The sequence below is a fragment of the Callithrix jacchus genome, chromosome 12, assembly GCF_049354715.1.
Source record: "Callithrix jacchus isolate 240 chromosome 12, calJac240_pri, whole genome shotgun sequence".
In the NCBI taxonomy this organism is placed as follows: domain Eukaryota; kingdom Metazoa; phylum Chordata; class Mammalia; order Primates; family Cebidae; genus Callithrix; species Callithrix jacchus.
Window position 1 is genome coordinate 70,094,747 of NC_133513.1, and position 18,597 is coordinate 70,113,343.

Here is an 18,597-nt window from a genome sequence, read left to right on the forward strand (position 1 = left end):
AAGAAGGTATTAACATTAAACACAACTTGCATTACAGTTCCCTCTCCTTATCAGTAAGCAAGAGCCAGGAAGAACTGGGGCAAGAGCTATTTTTATGTTATATGTTCTTTATTTCTGGGATTTGCAAGAGAAATGGTGGCAAACGGTTTCCTAACTGCTGTTCTTAACTCTGGTTTATTTGGGACGTGTTATTAAAAAGCAACAATGTTTCTGGTTATTTTTCATTAAGGTTTTACTAGACAATGTCAAATTCAGGATTCTATTGAGTTTGAAGATAGTATCTTTTTTGTGTGGTAATGAAAGCAGTTTGCTACTGAGAACAGTGTTTCAAGCAGGTGAAGATGTAATCCATCCTGTCTTTAATGACAACTATAATTCCTGGAGAACCACTGAGTTATCTGAAAGGCATAAAGCATTCAGACTTAAAGGTTTCTGAGATCTCTCACATTTCTTGTGGCAGATGTACCATTCATCTTGGGGGAAGGGAAGAATCGCTTAAACCCTAAGGCTTGATTTTCACAATCCTGGAACAATTCACAATTCACAAAGTACTCAGTGGTCAAGTCTAGCTGATTGTATTGGAGAAGGTGGGATGGAACTGAAAACTGGGCTATTTATTCAACTTTGAGAGATAGTATACAGTGCTGTGCAGGCGACAACACGATCTCCATGACATCATGGACTGCACGTGGGTATGGAGATGCCCCAGCCAAGCACAGCCATTTCGTGCCTGCTCACAGGCTGGGCTGATAACAATGCATGCGGCTCTGCTGGCCCTGCCTGCTGACAACCTCTGGGAAAAATAACAGGCTGGGATCTCCCTGGGGAACCCCAGAAGAATTGAGTCAAAGGTTAGTGCGGTGAAACAGTAGGTTTCTGAGGCAGTGTTTATTTTAGAATTGGTCTTCCTTCTAAAAACTGCCCCTGTGATCTTTGTATTCCTTCAGTGGTTATTGAATGCTCCTGGTTTCCGCTTTCCCCAGAACAAGCAACAGCAGATGCAGGGAACAGAATGAAAGGCAGGCTTGTCATCTTCTGCCTCAGCTGCTAATCTGGGGGCAGTGGACCAAAGGTCTTAATCATATCTAGCACCTTCAAAATGCAGTAATTCCCTCAGATGAGAGCAGGTTGTTTCCCAACAAAAATCAAGCAACAAAATTAACGACAAAAAGATTACATGGCAGGAAATCCTATAGGCAGTAAATAGTATGAGAATCTAAAGACCAGTGAGTGTTAGGCAGGCGTAATCAAGGAAAGTTTCACAAAGGGGCTTATAATTAAAATAAGTAATGAAAGGATATTCTATTCCTGGTTTATTATAGCACATATTATAAGAGTTACAGAGAACTAGTGGACTAAAGAAATAGTAGATTTAAGAGTCAGGGTTCCTCTAGGCGGCGTGGCTCATGCCTGTAATCCCAGCAGTTTGGGAGGCTAAGGCAGGTAGATTGCTTCAGCTCAGGAATTTGAGACCAGTCTGGGCAAAGTGGCGAAACCCCGTCTCTAATAAAAACAAAATTTTGCCAGGTGTGGTGGAGTGCCTGTAGCGCCAGCTATTTGGGTCTGAGGTGGGAGGATGGCTTGAGCCAGGGAGGTGGAGGATGCAGTAGCTGAGATCACACTCCTGCACTCCAGCCAGGGTGACAGAGTGAGATCCTGTCTCAAAAAAAAAACAAAAGAAAAAATCCATACCTCCTATTTTTCATTTGTTTCTTTACATTCTTTTTTTCTCTCTCTCCATCTCTTTTAACCGTTTTTCCCTCCTCTGCTAAGAGAGTCTAGTTTCATTTACTCACACTAAATGCAAGTATAATTTAACTGTATTGTTCACATATATATAGCATAACATAGTACTTACCATCCCTGAATCTTAAAATTCAAGTTTCTAAGTAGAAATAGAAAAGTAAATGGCTCAACACTTACATCTTCTACTTGCTAGGAATCCTGCCCTCTGTTCTTTCGGGAATGAAAGCAAGAAGAGGAGAAACACATGTTAGAAGAGTTGAAGGAGCAGTTCAAAGATAGTGGAGACATTCTGAGGAACCTCATAGGAAGTTCTCACCTGTGCTCTCAGGGCCCATGATATTACCAGTATATGCCAGACACCATAGTTTCCTTGGATCTGGTATCATACTTACACAGCTGCCAGCTAGTTTGAACTTCTAAGTGCTGCAGTGACTGAAATTAGATTATGCATTTGTCTAAATGAGAGCTCCCTCTTCAGCCAGTTCCATAGTGTCTTCAAGCTAGCTTCTATGTTTATGTGCGTGAGTGAATGAACTCCAAAGGCAAACATTCAGCAAGGACTTTATTATCACAGGTGAGAAAGGGATTTTGTTTAGTTTTTCAATTTGCTATTATTTATTTATTTATTTACTTACTTACTTATTTAGAGAAGGAGTCTTGTTCTGTCGCCCAGGCTAGATTGAGTACAGTGGCATGATCACAGCTCACTGCACCCTCTGCCTCCTGGGCTCAAGCGATTCCTGTGCCTCAGACTCTTGCATAGGCATAGCTAGAATTACAAGCACCTGCCACCCTGCCCAGCTAATTTTTTGGCATTTTTAGAAGAGACAGTGTTTCGCCATATTGGCCAGGCTGGTCTCTAACTCCCGACTTCAGGTGCCTGCCCGTGTCAGCCTCCCAAAGAGCTGGGATTACAAGTATGAGCCACTACATGCCAGCCTTGCTATTTATTTAATACAGAATTCAAATGAACATGAGATTAATTTTCATTGTACACTTATGCTTTACATTTATAGTGGTATTTTTTTCATTTCTAATGCATTTCTGGATCTTTTTAATGCATTATTATCTGAGCTACTTGTTTTATAATCCTTATTAGAAAGAAATTTTAACAGGGAGGTATACATTTACATTCTTGCTGAACTGTTCTCTCAGACCACGAGGACTAAGCAGTGGTCCCCTGGCCACCTGTGGCTGCCCAGTCCCCGTTAAATTCCCTGTGACTTGCCTTGATTGTTCCAGACTCTGAATTGTAAGTAGCTGCACCTTTACCTTATCCTGTCATACAGTTTCCCAATATGGTTCAAAATAGAACTTAACACCTTAACGTGGTCTGTAGTTTGTGTGTTTTAGTAAAAGAACCTGGACTAAAAAATGCAAAGGAGTAGCCTTTTATTTTTCTTCTTCAAATAGGAAACTTCCCAAATGCTTCTGCCCTGGGATGGAGCAGTCTGTGATAGTACTGAATTGAATAATTCTAGACTTGGCAGTTCTATGTCAAAGCAAGTCTCATAAACACAGCAGATGTACTTTCTGGGTGACTGCCATTAGCATGCATCTGAGGGGTTATTGACTGGTTATGGGCAGATGTCGGGGTGGAGGACAGTGAAGGAAGGGGAACCAGGACTTTTCCCCTCATTGTTTTATTTTCTGAGTGATTGCCCCAAAAGAAAAACTTTCCCAGTCTGAATCTCTAAGTAGATCTTTTCTGTTCAAATGTTTGTGGTCCTATTAACTATTGGAAGTAAAACATTCTCAGTCTGAATCTCTAAAAGGATCTTTTCTATTTAAATGTTTGTGGTCATAGTAACTATTGAAAGCATTGGATTGGGAGTTTTTCACTGAACTGAAAGAAGTAAGCCTTAAATTACAATTGTTTCTTTTTAAAAAATGAGAAAATATATGTTCTCTGAATGGTATTGTCTGCTTTTATAAAAGTCAACTTAGGAGATTTTTTTCTCTATGAAACCGATAAAACAGTTTCAAGTAATTGGAGCTAAATTATTCTTCCGGGAACACAGCCAGGTCAGTGGCCCTGGGAAGTATTGAAGGGAACAGGGAGCTCCAGGGTGGGCAGCAGCACCGTTACCTTTGTTCACCTGGTGAGCCAGAGGTTGTGAGACCCTGTGGAACCCAGCTCAGCTTTCCTGGGATCCTTTTCCTTCTTGATGGCTGACCTAAAAAACCCGTTCACACTATGGTGTTTCCCCTCTCCCTGTACCAGCAACCTTCAGTTGCTTTTATCTTGTCAACAGTTACATTTGCAGACGTCTACCTGCTTCTTTTCTTTATAGATTAGAGCTGAGGTTTAAGAGACTCTCCTGGTTAGATTTTTGAGTCTCTTTCCTGGGGAAAGAGGACTGAGAGGATTGGCCTGAACAGGCTAAGGGACTGCCTTCATTACTATGAGACAAACTTGGAATCGCTTCTCTAAATCACTTTTTATCTGTCCTGTCTGCCCTTATTTGTAACATGCCAAGAGTTAGAAGACCCCATATTGTTTGTGCAGGGTGTTGTGAGGAGCTTTCCGTGACCTAAAGTTTTTCAACCACATTTATTTAAAGCCATAGCTCTTTCCTCTGTTCCTTTAAGCTATCTCATTCCTAATTCATTCCCTCCCCCACACCCTCCACTGCTAATATACAAGTGGTCTCCTTAAAGCCAGAACCTTTAGCTACCATCTATGCTCAATAATTAGCTAGCCTACATTTATTGGCTGTGTACCATGTATTCTACTACGCATATTATAGATAATCTGCATACATTGTCTTATCTCTCCTCCTAGATTTTAAGTTTCTTAAAATCAGGGACAAAGCATTATCTGTGTTTGCCTCTCCTTAGTGTAGTGCCTTGCACTTAGTAAGTGCCGAATAAATGAGGCCATCACTATGATTGTCACTTGACTTGAAAAATATAAGAAATGGATATGTTAGCTATTAAGTGTGTAGTCTCACCATTGTATCCTATTCCATTCATTTCTAGAAAATGCTTATTAACTAGACAGGGCCCTTGCTTTATTTTCTTTCCCTGCTATTTTCTTGTCTTTCTGTTCCAAGTCTCCACTCACTTCTAAAAAAATATGACTTGTCCAGAGACTCATGTTGCTCTGAATTTTCTTATTCTTCCATGAATATCTGTGCCTATTAGAAGGGAGAACAGAGGGTGGGAGTCTCTATTTCTACCCTCATTTCAACTTTTGTTCCAATGATTGCTACTATTTTTACATCCTCTCCTCTGTTTCTTTGTGCTTAGAAAGAATTAGGGTTCATGTGGGTTTTTTGCAGATAAATAGAGTTATTTGTATCCAAAGAATTTGAGTTATTTTGAGTCTCTCTTTATGAAGAGCAAAGCTTACAAATCAAGAGTAAGGATTAAGATTTTCATACGTTTTGGAGTTTTTTATGTTAAAAAAGTGATTCTAGATGCACTGAATATTTCATCGATTTGTTTACTGAGCAGGTATCTTCCTTAGCATCAAACAATTATCCTTAACTAATCTTTGCTTATTATTTTCATGAGAACTAAAATTTCTATTTCCTTCAGTTTTGAATTGCCTGCCAGAGCTATAACACATGAGGTTTTTGTACTCTTTCTCTAGTAGTTGATGAAATCCAGAATTCAAGCTGTCTGCCTAGACATCTTGCAGATAAAGATTTCTGATTTCTCTGGTTGAATTCATGAGATCACAAGTTGAATGAAAGGTTAAGTTCAAGTAGCAAGTGAAAAGCAAAGTGCAACACTAAACAGTTTGTACCAAAAATGTCCTGCATTTCCCTCTTTAAAGCAGCTGTTGCTCAACCAAGTTGTGGTGGTACTGATGCTTTTCCCTCTCTGTGTTTCTCATGAGCCCATCTTGTTACCGCTTACTCAGCCTTGGAGCAAGGCATCTTAAAGTACAGTTCATGCTGGAGAGGCTAAAATGGCAATAGAGAGTTTATAAATATGTGTTAGAGACATATACATTGTATGAAGATGTACACATTGCTATAGCATCCCTTCTGTCTTTTGATGTTATAGTGTAAGATCTTTGAGCAGATAATGGATATACCCCCTTCATTCAATGTACAATTATAGAGACCCTATTGTGTGCATGTCACTTACTGTATCAGGCAATGTGGGCCTATAAGGACTGGATGAGACTACTAGAAATTGATTTTTGTGTGGCTTGTGAAATCACATTTTATTTTAAAGGTACCCCTTCTATAAAATAGAGATTCAGTTTCTCATGTGTATAAAAACCACCACCACTGCTACTATTAGCACCTACCAAATACAGGGCTTTACTCTATGCCAGACACTAGAAGGAATCTCTCAGCCCTCTGAAGTGGGTAATGTATTGGTATTTAGCAGCTGGGAAGCCTGAGGCAAGTAGAAGTTAAATTACCTGTTTTGAGTTAGATAGCTGGTTTGTTTCAGAGCTAAAGTTTGAACCCAAGTCTATCTTATTCTAAATCTGCATCCTTAGTCACTATCTGCTACTGTCTCCTGGAGGTCTTCAAATGCCAATGCTTCCAGAGACAGCCAGTTATTAGTTTTTTGGCTGAAGTTTTCTTTCATATGACAGATAAGACATACACATGAATAATTAAAACCCTACACCCCAGATTTCTGTGCCACTTAGACTCAGAATGGGCTGGCTTGGGTGTCAAAGACGTAAGACTCAAATATGAGTTGGTTTGGGAAATAGCAGAGGCAAGATGGAGGAGCCTCCTTTGGCCCTTTAAATAATTTGTGATCCATTCCTCATCCTATTGCTAATGAGGCTAGAGAGAATATAAGGCCCTAAATTCGTGTAGGAAACAAAGTCCATTTTCTGGCTGACACTTTCAGTACAAAGCAAGCAAACAAGGCACAGCCTTGTAACGGTGAGGGGTTGGGTCTGGGGCTAAGAAGTTCAAAGTCACACGTGACACTAAGAGCCCATCTGATGTTCTCACTTATGCTGAAAATCTGTGCACCAAATATAGTCACACATAGTTGAGAATTTAAGGTAGTGGTTGTCAAAACTTGGTCCCTGGGCCAACAAGATCAGCATCAGCTAAGAAATTGATGGAAATATAAATTCTCAGGGGGTGAATCCCAGCCATCAGTGTTTTAACAAAGAAATCCTGATTCATAATGAAGTGTTGCAACCATTGACTTAAGGTATACATTTTTATATCATTACAAATAGGTCTAGTGATACAAGAAACAGCAACAGATTTATGATTGTATCAATTCACCTATTTGGAACTTAACTGTTCATTACCATTTTTTGAGTGTCAGGCACTTTGACAGCTCTCTATTTCATCTTTAAAACAATCCTGTTGGATATTCTTATCCTCATTTTTAAAGATAAGGAAATAGAGGTTCAGAGGTGTTAGGTGACTTGTCCAACATCATGCAGCAAACATGTGTCTTGGCATTTGATCCACATTTCTGGAAACATGCTCTCAAAGTGTCCAATCCCAAGGAACTGCTTCATGGTCAAACCAAAAGACAGATACACAAGCAAAAATTGGAAAACCCTACTATGTATTTATTTTCATGGTGATGAAATTAACCTTTTCAGCATGCAAAGAGTTAACAAGCTGATGTTCCCTTAAAAATCTACATAAACTCTTCTAGACTAGAGAAGTATTGTAAAGAGATTAAATATGCATTCCTTCTATATATAGTTTAAAATCATGGAATACTGTGTAAATTTTAAGTAACAATAAATTTTAAATAAATTATAGTAATATTTTAAGTACATGACATTTTTGAACACCTGCTAGTGGGAAAATCATTTAATAAACATGTATCTAGTATGTATGTACAGTACTGCATTAGGTACTGGATAGAAACTAAAAAGATAATAATGGTCTCAAGTTGTTTAAAACACTCTTATAGCCGGGCTTGGTGGCTCACACCTGTAATCTCAGCACTTCGGGAGGCCAAGGCAGGTGGATCACGAAGTCAGGAGTTGTAGACCAGCCCAGTCAATATGGTGAAACCCCATCTCTACTAAAAATACAGAAAATTAGCCGGGCATGGTGACAGATGCCTGTTATCCCAGCTACTCAGGAGTCTGGGGCAGTAGAATAGCTTGAACCTGGGAGGCGGAGGTTGTAGTGAGCTGAAATCACGCCACTGCACTCCAGCCTGGGGCGACAAGAGCAAGACTCCATCACACACACAAAAAAAGACTCCTATGTGTGAAACCATTAGAAAACAATAAAAGATAGAGTATCAGGCCCTAAACGACATGATGTAATAGTGGTTGAGTAAAGGGTGAGATCAGTGAGGCTCAAAACACCCATTCTCTGTATATCAAGCCACCAATGTTTTCCAGAAGAATAAGTCTGTATGATTGGTAAAATGAAGTTAGTTACTCTGGGCCTAGGGCAAAAGACATGAGGCATAACTCACTCTGTGTACGCACTTTTGTGTATATCTGTTTGTATATATATTTCCAAAGTATGAGAGTTGGTTATGTAGGTACATGTAAAACATCAACAGTAATTGCTGAATTGCCCCCCATCCCCTGCAAGTAGAGAATTCTTTAACAATATCTGATAATCTCTTTGTATTCCTTAACACTGGGTGTTTATTATCAATATTTTAATCTACTAATTTAGTAGGAAATAATACCGTTTTCATGTGAATTTATTTAAAGATTTGTAAGTTTGAGTACTTTTTGTATGCCTATTTCATGTTTATGTCCTTTGCATATTAGTTTTCATTTAAGGGTTTCCTTAATTGTAAGAGTTCTTTGCACTGTATGGATTGCAGCCTTTGTTGTATAAGTTGCATATATTTCTTTTTGTTTGTCCTTTTTTTAACCTTTGTTGTGTGCCATATAGAACTGTTACATATTCATGTACACAAAAATATAAATTCTATATTCTCCATGACTTTTGCATTTTTCTCCTACTTAGAATTCCTGCTTCAAAGCAAAATCATCATCCATGTTTTCATCTGGTTGTTTCCTGGTTTTATTTTGTACACATGTATTTTTAAGAAATCTAAATTTTATTTGTTATAAAGAGCTAGGAACTTAGCTTCATTTTTTTTTTCTTCTATTGGCCAACCACATGTTCTTAACCCAATCATTATGAATAATCTACCTTTTCCCCACTGATTTCAAATTCTACCTCTATTACATATTAAACTCCCAAATTTACTGGAGTGATTTAATTATTTTTGAACTAGTTTTTAGACTTCCTGTCATCTTCCCCAGATCAGTCTGTGTTCCTAGAATCAATTGCTGGTTAATAAGGGACCACATTTGTCAAAACAGTTTCCTCTTAGCACCGCCTTCAGTCTACTTTACAGAAAAGAAGTGAGATGCAAACAGTTTTAAAGAGTGTTTTTATTAAGAACATAAGTCTCATGATTTTTAACGAATATATTATATTCTCCAAAAATGTAAGATCCATGAGGACCTAGAGCAGTTCCCCGAGAAGAGCTGATTCCTAATAAATATGGGTTGGATGAATGAATTGGAGCCTGTGTATTGTCATATCATGTCTGTTTTTTCTTTCTAAAAGGCTAATATAGTTCATCCAGAAAAGAAAGTAATTCACCTAAATGGATATAATTCAGTCATTTTGTGTTGGGTACTATATGCCAAAAGCCAAAAAACTTTCTAAGAATCTATCTGAAGGAAATTAATCCAAAAGGAAATGGAAAATTACACCTATAAGTATTATCCTTGCAGTACTCTTCATATTTGCAAAATGTTGGTAGCAAGTAATCTAAATGACCAATAAGATGAATGACTGACAAAATAATTTAGAAGAAAACACAAAAAGTAGGGATATGGTATGCCAGCTGTTAAAACACACATACACACATGCACATAGTAGAGAAAGCCTAGAATGAGTTACATGAAAAATGATAAGTTGTACTGGGAGGTAATATTTCAGACCCTATTTCCTTATTTTCAGAAGGTTAATGCTAGCTTTTTGTTTCTGTAGTAATAAAATAAATAGCACCATGAATTTAGTTTCATGCTCAGTTGAGGCACAAGCACATGTGCAGCATCCTAAATTGGGCACTGTTTCAAAATATTGGCCTGTGTATTGTCATATCATGTCTGCGCTTTATGCAGCAAGAAAGGGGCAAAACAAATGGGCATTTACCAGCAAATCCACGGACCCGGGCCTGTATTTGAAGACCCACCTATACAAATGTCAGAAGTTTCGTTAGCCTTTTCCGAATGAAGATCTCTGATGCCTACTTTCTATTCTCTGTATTCACACGCAATGCATTTTTAAAAAAATCTCTTTCATCTTTCCAAGTTAACCAAATATTTCATTTGAATTTGCAGATCACACAGTGAATTCTATTGATGCACAGATCTGTAGATTCTATTATGGCTACAAAATAAGTGAGGTACCTCCCACTGATAGCCACTTTTGAAGCTCTGTTTTCAATGTTGTATATTCTAATGAAATCTTGTTCTTGGTAAAATATCTTAGCTATATGTTTTGATCTAACAGTTTTTAAAGGAGTTTTGAAGTTGTGTACCTAGTGCCAATAACAAATATAAAAGGTATTTTCAGGAAGGTGGTGGCAACATTTTTCAGAGGAGTGTTCTTTATGATGGCTTGTGTGCATGGGAATACCGTGGGGAGACAGAACACTTTGTCATACCTCTTTGCTGTGTGTCTTTGTTGAACACAGAGCTGTCATCTGTGTTCCTCACATCTCCTGTGAAATCTAGGCTCTCCCTTAGCATCTTTGGCATAGGAATAATCTGGTTTGGTAACTATGTTATTGTTTTATTTTTCAGTTTTCTACAGCTACAAAAGTACCTTTTCAGATGACATTTCTCTTAGCATCCAAGAAATGTAAAATATGAAATTAAGAATTTATATGGAATATGAAATTAGGCATATTAATTAATGTGGAATATGCTTCAGCTGCAGACATGATATTAGATAGCCTGAAATCAGTTCACAGATGACATTCAGTGCTCTCTTTCCATTTGTTATCTACTGGATTTTGGATGTTGGAAGCAGGTGATTTAGGAAAATGGCAATGGAGGGCAGGACAGGGCCTGCTTTTATGAGCTGGTTTAGGATTAGGCAGTTATTAGATCTGCCTCTCCCTTTGCCTCTTCACATGTTCGAAAAGGAGCAATCACGCTAGAAAAATACAGGCCTAGGTCCATGGATGTGCAGAACTAGAACTTGCCACAGTGCAAGAGTTCTCAATGTGGTCTCTGAATCAACTGCATCAGCATCATCTGGGGACTTGTAGAAATGCAGATTCTCAAGCCCCACATCAGCCAGCTTGAATCAGGAATGCTGGAGTGGGCCCAGCAGTGTTTCCACAAGCCCTCCGGTGATTGTCATGCATGCTCAACTCAACACGACACTTACAAGAACAGAAACTTTACCCACAACTATATTCTTGTCATCATCACTTCTCTTTATGACTGCTTAGTACATAAAATCCAATTTCAAACTTTAGAGAAAGGTACCTCTGGATCTATCTACACTCTCACTCCTCAGAGAAGCCATTTCTGATCATTTCTGGTCTTAGATATATTGGTATTATTTACCAACTCTAGAATATTTTCTTAATATATCATCTGTAAGAAGTATTTATTGCAACCTCCTTTGAGAGATGAGGATTTAGCTTACTGATACTCTGGTTTCTTTCCCCTGGCTCCTGCCAATTGTTTATCACGTAGATTTTTGAATTTTTGGTTCTTCCAGAGATTACTTTTATAACTTTAAATTCCTACGTCTTTACTCATTTATTTTACATAGTAAATTTTACTATGTAAAATAAATGGACATCCACTTCCCTACTCCCACTTTTCTGCCTCCCTTCCTCTTTCATATAAACCATTAATTTTTATTTTGTTATGCTGAATGCAAAACCACTAATTTTAGATTGTTGACATTTTATTTTACTGTGATAAATTATATAATAATTTGTATATACATTGCTTCTGAAAATTGGAAATAGTCTTTGCAATAGGATGATTGTATGAATATTATTCATTGCAGAATAAAGGGATAGGACTGATCTTTGACTTAATATCCCACCCACGAGTGTGTGTCCTCCTGCCCTTGATTGATTGCCTGGGTTTGGTCTGTAGCCTTACATTGTATCATAGGAATATTTCTCAAAGTGCTTTCTATGGGTTTTAAGGAAAAATATGACAAAGTAAGCTTGGGAAACACCAACTGAAACACGTGACTGTAGAACTCATCAAAGTCTTTAGTTTCTAATGAGAATTGTTAATCTTCAAGAGAGGGATTGGTATATAGCATTTCTTATATGTAGTGGGCTGTGGAACCCCTTTTTCACAGGCTATCTCAATGAATTCATCTTATGTAGAAAATATTTTGGAAAGTGGTGTCATATGGGATCTGTCAATTCCAGGTCCCAATGACCTCATCTCTGCCTAGATTCTACATCCAGCCTATTACCTATCTTGTCTGGGTTAATGCTCAGACTTAGTGAACCACTGCTCACTGAGATCCCAGCCCTGACTTCCTTGACCCATGAAAATACATTTTCTCTTAGCTACCATGTTAGTTTCAAAGAACTAATGTGTACAATCCATGTTACAATCAAGTCTTGCCAATACCATTGCTTCAGTCAGAGTGTACCTTGACTGATTGTCTTTTATCAAATCATAGGAAGGTGATTTGCATGTTTCCAAAATCTTGGTTTCTCTTGAGTTTTCCTCCAAATTATCCTAGAAGTAGTAACCTTAACCAACCTGCCCCTCTGAAGATATTTTCTTTCTGAAAAGCAGAGCCATTCTATAATAAAACAAATTGACTCATTTAATAAGAAAACCACTGAAGTATATTTGCAGTTCTGAAGATTTTATTATTCAATATCTGAATTCTTATCTACCAAAATAAAAAGGTATTTTTTTTTTTGGAAAGGACTGTTTTGGAATACTGCAGTGTAGGAGACATTTAATTTCAGTCTGATTCATACTTCTCAAGAATAAAATATACCATCCTGAGGACAAAGGCCTTGTCATATTGCAGCATATTGCAAAGTCTAGGCAAACATATGAAATGGGACACAGAGTAAATCTTTAATAAAAATATTTATTAATTTTGACTGAATGAAACTTTCCTACCTTTTCTCCTACAAATTTGGTTCCCTTCCAAACCTACTCCCTCTCATGAATGTGTAATTTGTCAGCCAGAAGGAAGTAGGTTTATATTTATCTTTCTGTAAGGTATCTCCAGTTAAACCACTGTTGAGATACTTTGTGTGTGTGTGTGTGTGTGTGTGTGTGTGTGTGTGTGTGTGTGAAGATGACCAGTTATCTACCCTAAAGTATGATATTATAACAAAAAACCTATTCCTCGTGTGAATTTACCCTATCAGGGTCTACTTAAAAACCAATTTATACATTTTTAACCTAAAATTAGGTTTCTTTTGACTAAACTGTATATTTTGCATAACCATTCATTCAGAAACCAATCACTCAGTGCCTACTTTGTTTAAAGCACTGTGTCAAGCACAGAACAGAACACAAAGAGGAACCAGGAATGATCTCTACCCTTAAATGCCCACTCTTTAATTGGGAAAGCTGGACAAACACCCAAGTGGATAAAGTGCAAAGCAGACGCCTGCCATGTAACAAGACCACAGGAGCAATTCTTTGGGAATTCTCTGAATAAAAATAATATTCATATTTAGATTATTTTAGTGAGAACTCTGATATTTTCCACTCATATCAATTAATGATAAATCCTAATTGGTAGATTCTGGGAAGAATCTAGAGAAACATAAGGACTGTTTTTTACCTTTGAATCAGAAGACAAGGTATGAACACAAAAAAAAAAGGAATTGATAATGATTGAAGAGGTAGCCATCATAAGCCAAAAGATATATGAGCTGTTATAAAGTAGAGCATGACTAATCACCAGATGAATAGATTTGAGTTTCTAAAACTCTCTCCATTGGCTTTGATTCATTTTTTACACTTGCTCAAGAATTCAGAATGTCCCAGATGCTCAGTAATAAAAATGTAGAGTTGAGTAGCCCATGTCAAGACGGAGAGAAAGAAAGATCAGAATTCTCAAGAGCAGCATCACTGAGGAGGTAGTCAGATGGCAGTGGCTTTGAGCAGATGCTAGAAGGGATAAGGGACAGTCAACATTGAATGATGGCTCAGAAGTTCTGCACTGGAGTCAAATAACCTTGGGTTTGAGTCCCAGGTCTTAATACTATGCTCATTTTGAAAACTTGGGCAAGATTTTTAATCTCCTTAAGCCTCTGTTTTCTTATCAGTAAAATAGTAATGCTAATAGAATTCACAGAGTCATTGTGAAGATAAAGTAAAATTTTGCACATCAAGTCTTTAGATCAGAGTTTGCACAGATTAAGTGCTTAGTTGATGCTGGCTGCTCAATGTTGCTACCATTTGTACTACTGCCTCTATAGCATCTTCTCTGATCTGTAGGAAAAGATAATAATAGTACCTTTGGCCAGGCACAGCGACTCATTCCTGTAATTCCAACACTTTGGGAGGCTGAGGTAGTAAAACTGCTTAAGGCCAGAGTTCGAAACCAGCCTAGCCAACATGGTGAAACCCCATCTCTACTAAAAATAAACGAATTAGCCTGGTGTTTCAGCACATGCATGCAATCCCAGCTACTCAGGAGGCTGAGACATGAGAATCACTTGAACCTGGAAGGTGGAGATTGCAGTGCACCGAGATTATACCCCTGCACTCCAGCCTGGGCAAAGAAGTGAGACTCTGCCTCAGAAAAAAAAAAAAAAAAAGGAAGAAAAATGAGCTGGGCCTGGCTGTGTACAACTTGTAGACCCAGGTACTTTAGGAGGCTGAGGCAAGAGGATTGCCTGAGCCCAGTAGTTCAAGTAGTGCAGTAAGCTATAATCGAGCCATTATAGTTCAGTACTCTGGATGATTCAGTACTCTAACCAGTACTTAGACCAGTGGTTCTCAAATATCTGCATGTATCAGAATCACTTGGAGGGCTTGTTTAAAACACAGGTTTCTGGGCTCCACCCTCAGAGGCTCTGCCTCGGCAACAGAGCACTCCAGCCTGGGCAACAGAGCAAGATTCTGTCTCTAAAATAAAAATTTTTAAAGTACATCTTCATACATGGAATTTTTTGTGAGAGTTAAATGAAAAAGTATTCAGAAAGCTTAGCCAGGGCTGTGGCTTCCTATTCCATGATTTCTACATTGCACATTTCAGAGGGGGTGGGCATCAATCTCCTTACTATCATCATAGATACACGTAACCATTAGTACCTTTTCTTGAGGAAGTGACAATTATTTTCCAGTTTGCAAAAAGCCGTATTTGTCAGCAGTGAGCTGGGAAATGGCAAGCATGTCATAAATTCTAGCTGGTACTGTTACAGCTGCTGCTTTTGATGCTTCTATAATTCCTAGTGATTTTTGCCTCCTCTTCTACTACCCATGATTTCTGTTTGCCAAAAGCCTTCATCCTGCCCTGGGAGGAGAAGGCTGTCTGGACAAAGTAGAAGAGCTTCTCTGGTTTTATTTCATTTAGTATTTTCAAAAACAGTGTAGGATACATTTGTTTTGCATTTTAAGGAGAAAGAAAATATTCTGCTCCTTACTGAAAAGCCTCAGGTGGCCCTCAAGTGATAGAGTGATAAAGTTGGAATATAAACTTAGCTTTGTATATATTTTTCTGTTAATATACACAGCCTCCCCAGAGGAAGTGTCTGTCTTTGTTTTACATGACGGGGAGAACTGACTGAAAGGCCATGTGAGAGGATTATGGTGAAATAGTTATGTGCATGTGACATGATATGTTTATAATTCAGTGAAACATGTACAGATAGTATCATAAAAGTATCCATCCTTTCCTAAGAGAAGAGTTATAGGATTCTAAGGTTTGCTGGTGCTTTATCTCTCTTAATATTTTTATTTTATTTCACAATCCAGAAATATTTTTGGCCTCTGAGTATATCGCATTTTCATCGCAATGCGGAGGACTAAACTCCCACAGATGTTAGTGGAAGCCATATAGCTATGCAGCACTTTTCAAAACGTACCACTTAATGTCTGAACCTTTTAATCATGCTAGAATGTTTTTTTTTCTAGCAAATAAACACAAATCTATTTTGGTACTAACAAAGAAAAGAAACAAGCACACATTCGATTTCACTCTACTCTTGGAGTATATACTAACTGTCTTTGGAAACCCTCCGAAGGTCTCTGAAGCTCTCTCCGAGACTTCATGGCTTCCAGACTCAAATATGGCTCCCATTTATTTGGAGACAAACAAACAAACAAAACCTTCAGACAAGTAAAATTTTTCTACATTAAACTTCTTTGGGGGAAAAGATTCTAGGAAGTATTTAAAGGGCAAGCCTGAGTTAGGGATTTATTTAGAAAAGCAGTATAAAAATTTTCTCAAAGCGGGGACCTTTCAGCCCAGTCTCCTCTACTGTATAAATCACCATATGAGATGATGAAAGTTGGGGTGGCAATAGTTCCCACAAGGGCTGGGGACACGCAATGTCACACAGATCCTTGAATTTTCATTGCCCAATACACGTTGACATACCATGGGTGTGTCCTGATGCTACTGACCTGCATTCTACTGAATTTGAGAAACGTCTGCTTATGGCGCATTTTTCTTACAATATCAATTTTCTATGTATGGTTCCTAGGCCAGCAGCATCAGCATCATCCAGGAACTTGTTATTAATGCACATTCTTGAGCCCCAGTCAAGGTCTACTGAATCAGAACCTCTGCTGTGTGGGGCCCAGTAACCTGTGTTTCAGCCAAGTCCTCCAGGTGATTCTGATGCAAGCAGACATTTGAGAACCACTGGTCTAGGTACTAGCTAAAGTACTGAATTAACTTGAGTGCTGTTTTATATACCTGCTGGATGGGTGGAGGTTTGTTCTAGCCTATTGCCCAATCTTTTTACCAGTTAACTCTTTGTACTTTAAGTCAGTCAGTGCTCTGTTTCACACTATATTCAACCTCAGAGTGTAAAGCAGTGGGAGCCAAGGCTCAAGAAGAAATCAGAGATGGAGAGAGAAACAGGAACACAGGTACATCATTCTCAGTACAGGTGAGAGAGGTCAGGCATCCAGCTTCTTCCTCATATAGTTCACAACAGCAATTCAAGCATTTGTAAGCAATGGGACTGAGATCAAAATGTGGAGATAGATGAAATGCCATATGAAAAATCAAATAAAAAATCAGATAATGGAAGAAATTCAATGCTGCTTCATTGGCCAGTCATGTACAAAATGCTTTTTCCTAATATGGTTCTGCAATAATATATTTTTCTACTACAGCATTCACCAGGATGTGTGAGTAATAAGAATGACTTGTAAACTTATATTCATAAATCTGTGAAGGCAGGGAATATCTTGCTGTATTAATCTGTGGTATGCCTTAGTACCCACCTAACGTATATTAGGGGGTTTAATGGATAGTGGAATTGAATCAGGCACTTCTGGTTTGGGACAAGCTGCATGCTTGCCAATTATGAGATAAAAGAGATGTCACTGAGAGTGAAGGGGAAACATACTAAGAAGATAAACTAGGGAAGAGCTCAAGAGATTGTGGGGTCAAAGAGGAGGCACAGAATTTAATAGGGAAAGTATTCAGTAGGAGCTGATAAGAGAAATGCTGTAATTGAAAGTAGGAGTCTGGCATTGAAAAGAGAAAGGAAGTGGTGGGGAAATGTGATATTTGGAGGGAAACAGAGAGGGTTGTGTATAAAGAGCAGAACTTAGATTGTAGGGCTTGGCAAGAATAGAGGATTCAGAAAACAGAATGGAACAAGATGGGGGTGGCAAAGAAAAGACTCCACAGAACACATGGAACTACCATGAGCAGTGGAGAGAGGAGAAAAAGCATGGGGCTGGGGAATGAGTATTTTCTATTTTACTTGATAGTCTGGACTTAAGGACTTTAAAGTTCATTGTTGTCTTATTGTTTCTTCACCAAAGCAAAGTCCAACTCATAATTAAACCATCTATCAGTGTCCCCACAACTACCCAACTCTCTTTCCAGAGAGCCCCACTACATAATTTGGTTTTGGCAACAGAAATTCTCTATCTTCCTCTGGTTTTTTAGAGGCTTTCTCCTGATGACAAGCCACTGAGGAGCAATTCCTGTCTGCTGCCTGAAAACCAAGAGGCCAGGCCAGCAGGCTTAAGGGTCAGCTTGTATTCAGGTGCCATCCCTCATCAGCTAGACTGCAAAGAGACTGTAGATGCATGCAAAATGGTCCGAAGGAGGAGTCCATCTCTTTGTCTAACCATTGGGTACTTTTCTCACTGAATACACACTTTACTCTGTGAAGGGGCTCTCAATCTTCAAAGGGGCCTGATCTGGTCAAAAGCATCACCTGGCTTCAGTAGATATGCTAGCTATTCACTTATAGTTGCCTTATGCAAAATACAAATTTAACTTGTTTTTTTTTTAAATAAACCACTGATACTTTTTTCTTAAAATGCACATTCATTTTAGAAAATATAAATAAGCTACCTAGCTAAATGTGTGTGTGTGTGTGTGTGTGTCTCCAAATCCCACCACACCAGAAATATGCAGCTACTGTCACCACTTTGGCATAGTGCTCTTCTGTGCGTATCTATGTGTTTGTGTCCTAGGAAAAGCAAATGTATTCCTTCAGGAAAAACACATTGGCAGAAGAGCATACAGGACTTACAGTTCATGTTCTGCATTGTGAGCTATCAGTTACTATGATTTACTGAATTGAGGGGTACATTATGAGAAAGTGAAATCTGGGTTTTCCTCTCCTCTCTCTCTCTTATATTTTAAACTTTTCTCCTTCTCAAGAGCTTTCACATTCTCCTGCAAATATGCCCAATTCTCTCCCAGCATAATTCAGCCTTAGTTGCTCCCG

At 38.4% G+C, this 18,597-nt stretch overlaps 1 protein-coding gene across 49 annotated transcripts in view; it reads left to right on the forward strand.

Moving 5' to 3' along the window:
• Positions 1-18,597, forward strand: part of ANK3 (ankyrin 3) — a 541,984-nt gene that overhangs the window by 219,179 nt on the left and 304,208 nt on the right. Inside the window, exon 1 of one of the 49 annotated variants that reach the window (XM_078345899.1) lies at positions 721-851. The exons of the other annotated variants lie outside the window; for them this stretch is intronic. The gene's annotated coding sequence lies outside the window, so the exon portion shown is untranslated. Of the gene's footprint in view, positions 1-720; positions 852-18,597 lie in introns of those variants that run through there. 49 annotated transcript variants of the gene reach the window in all.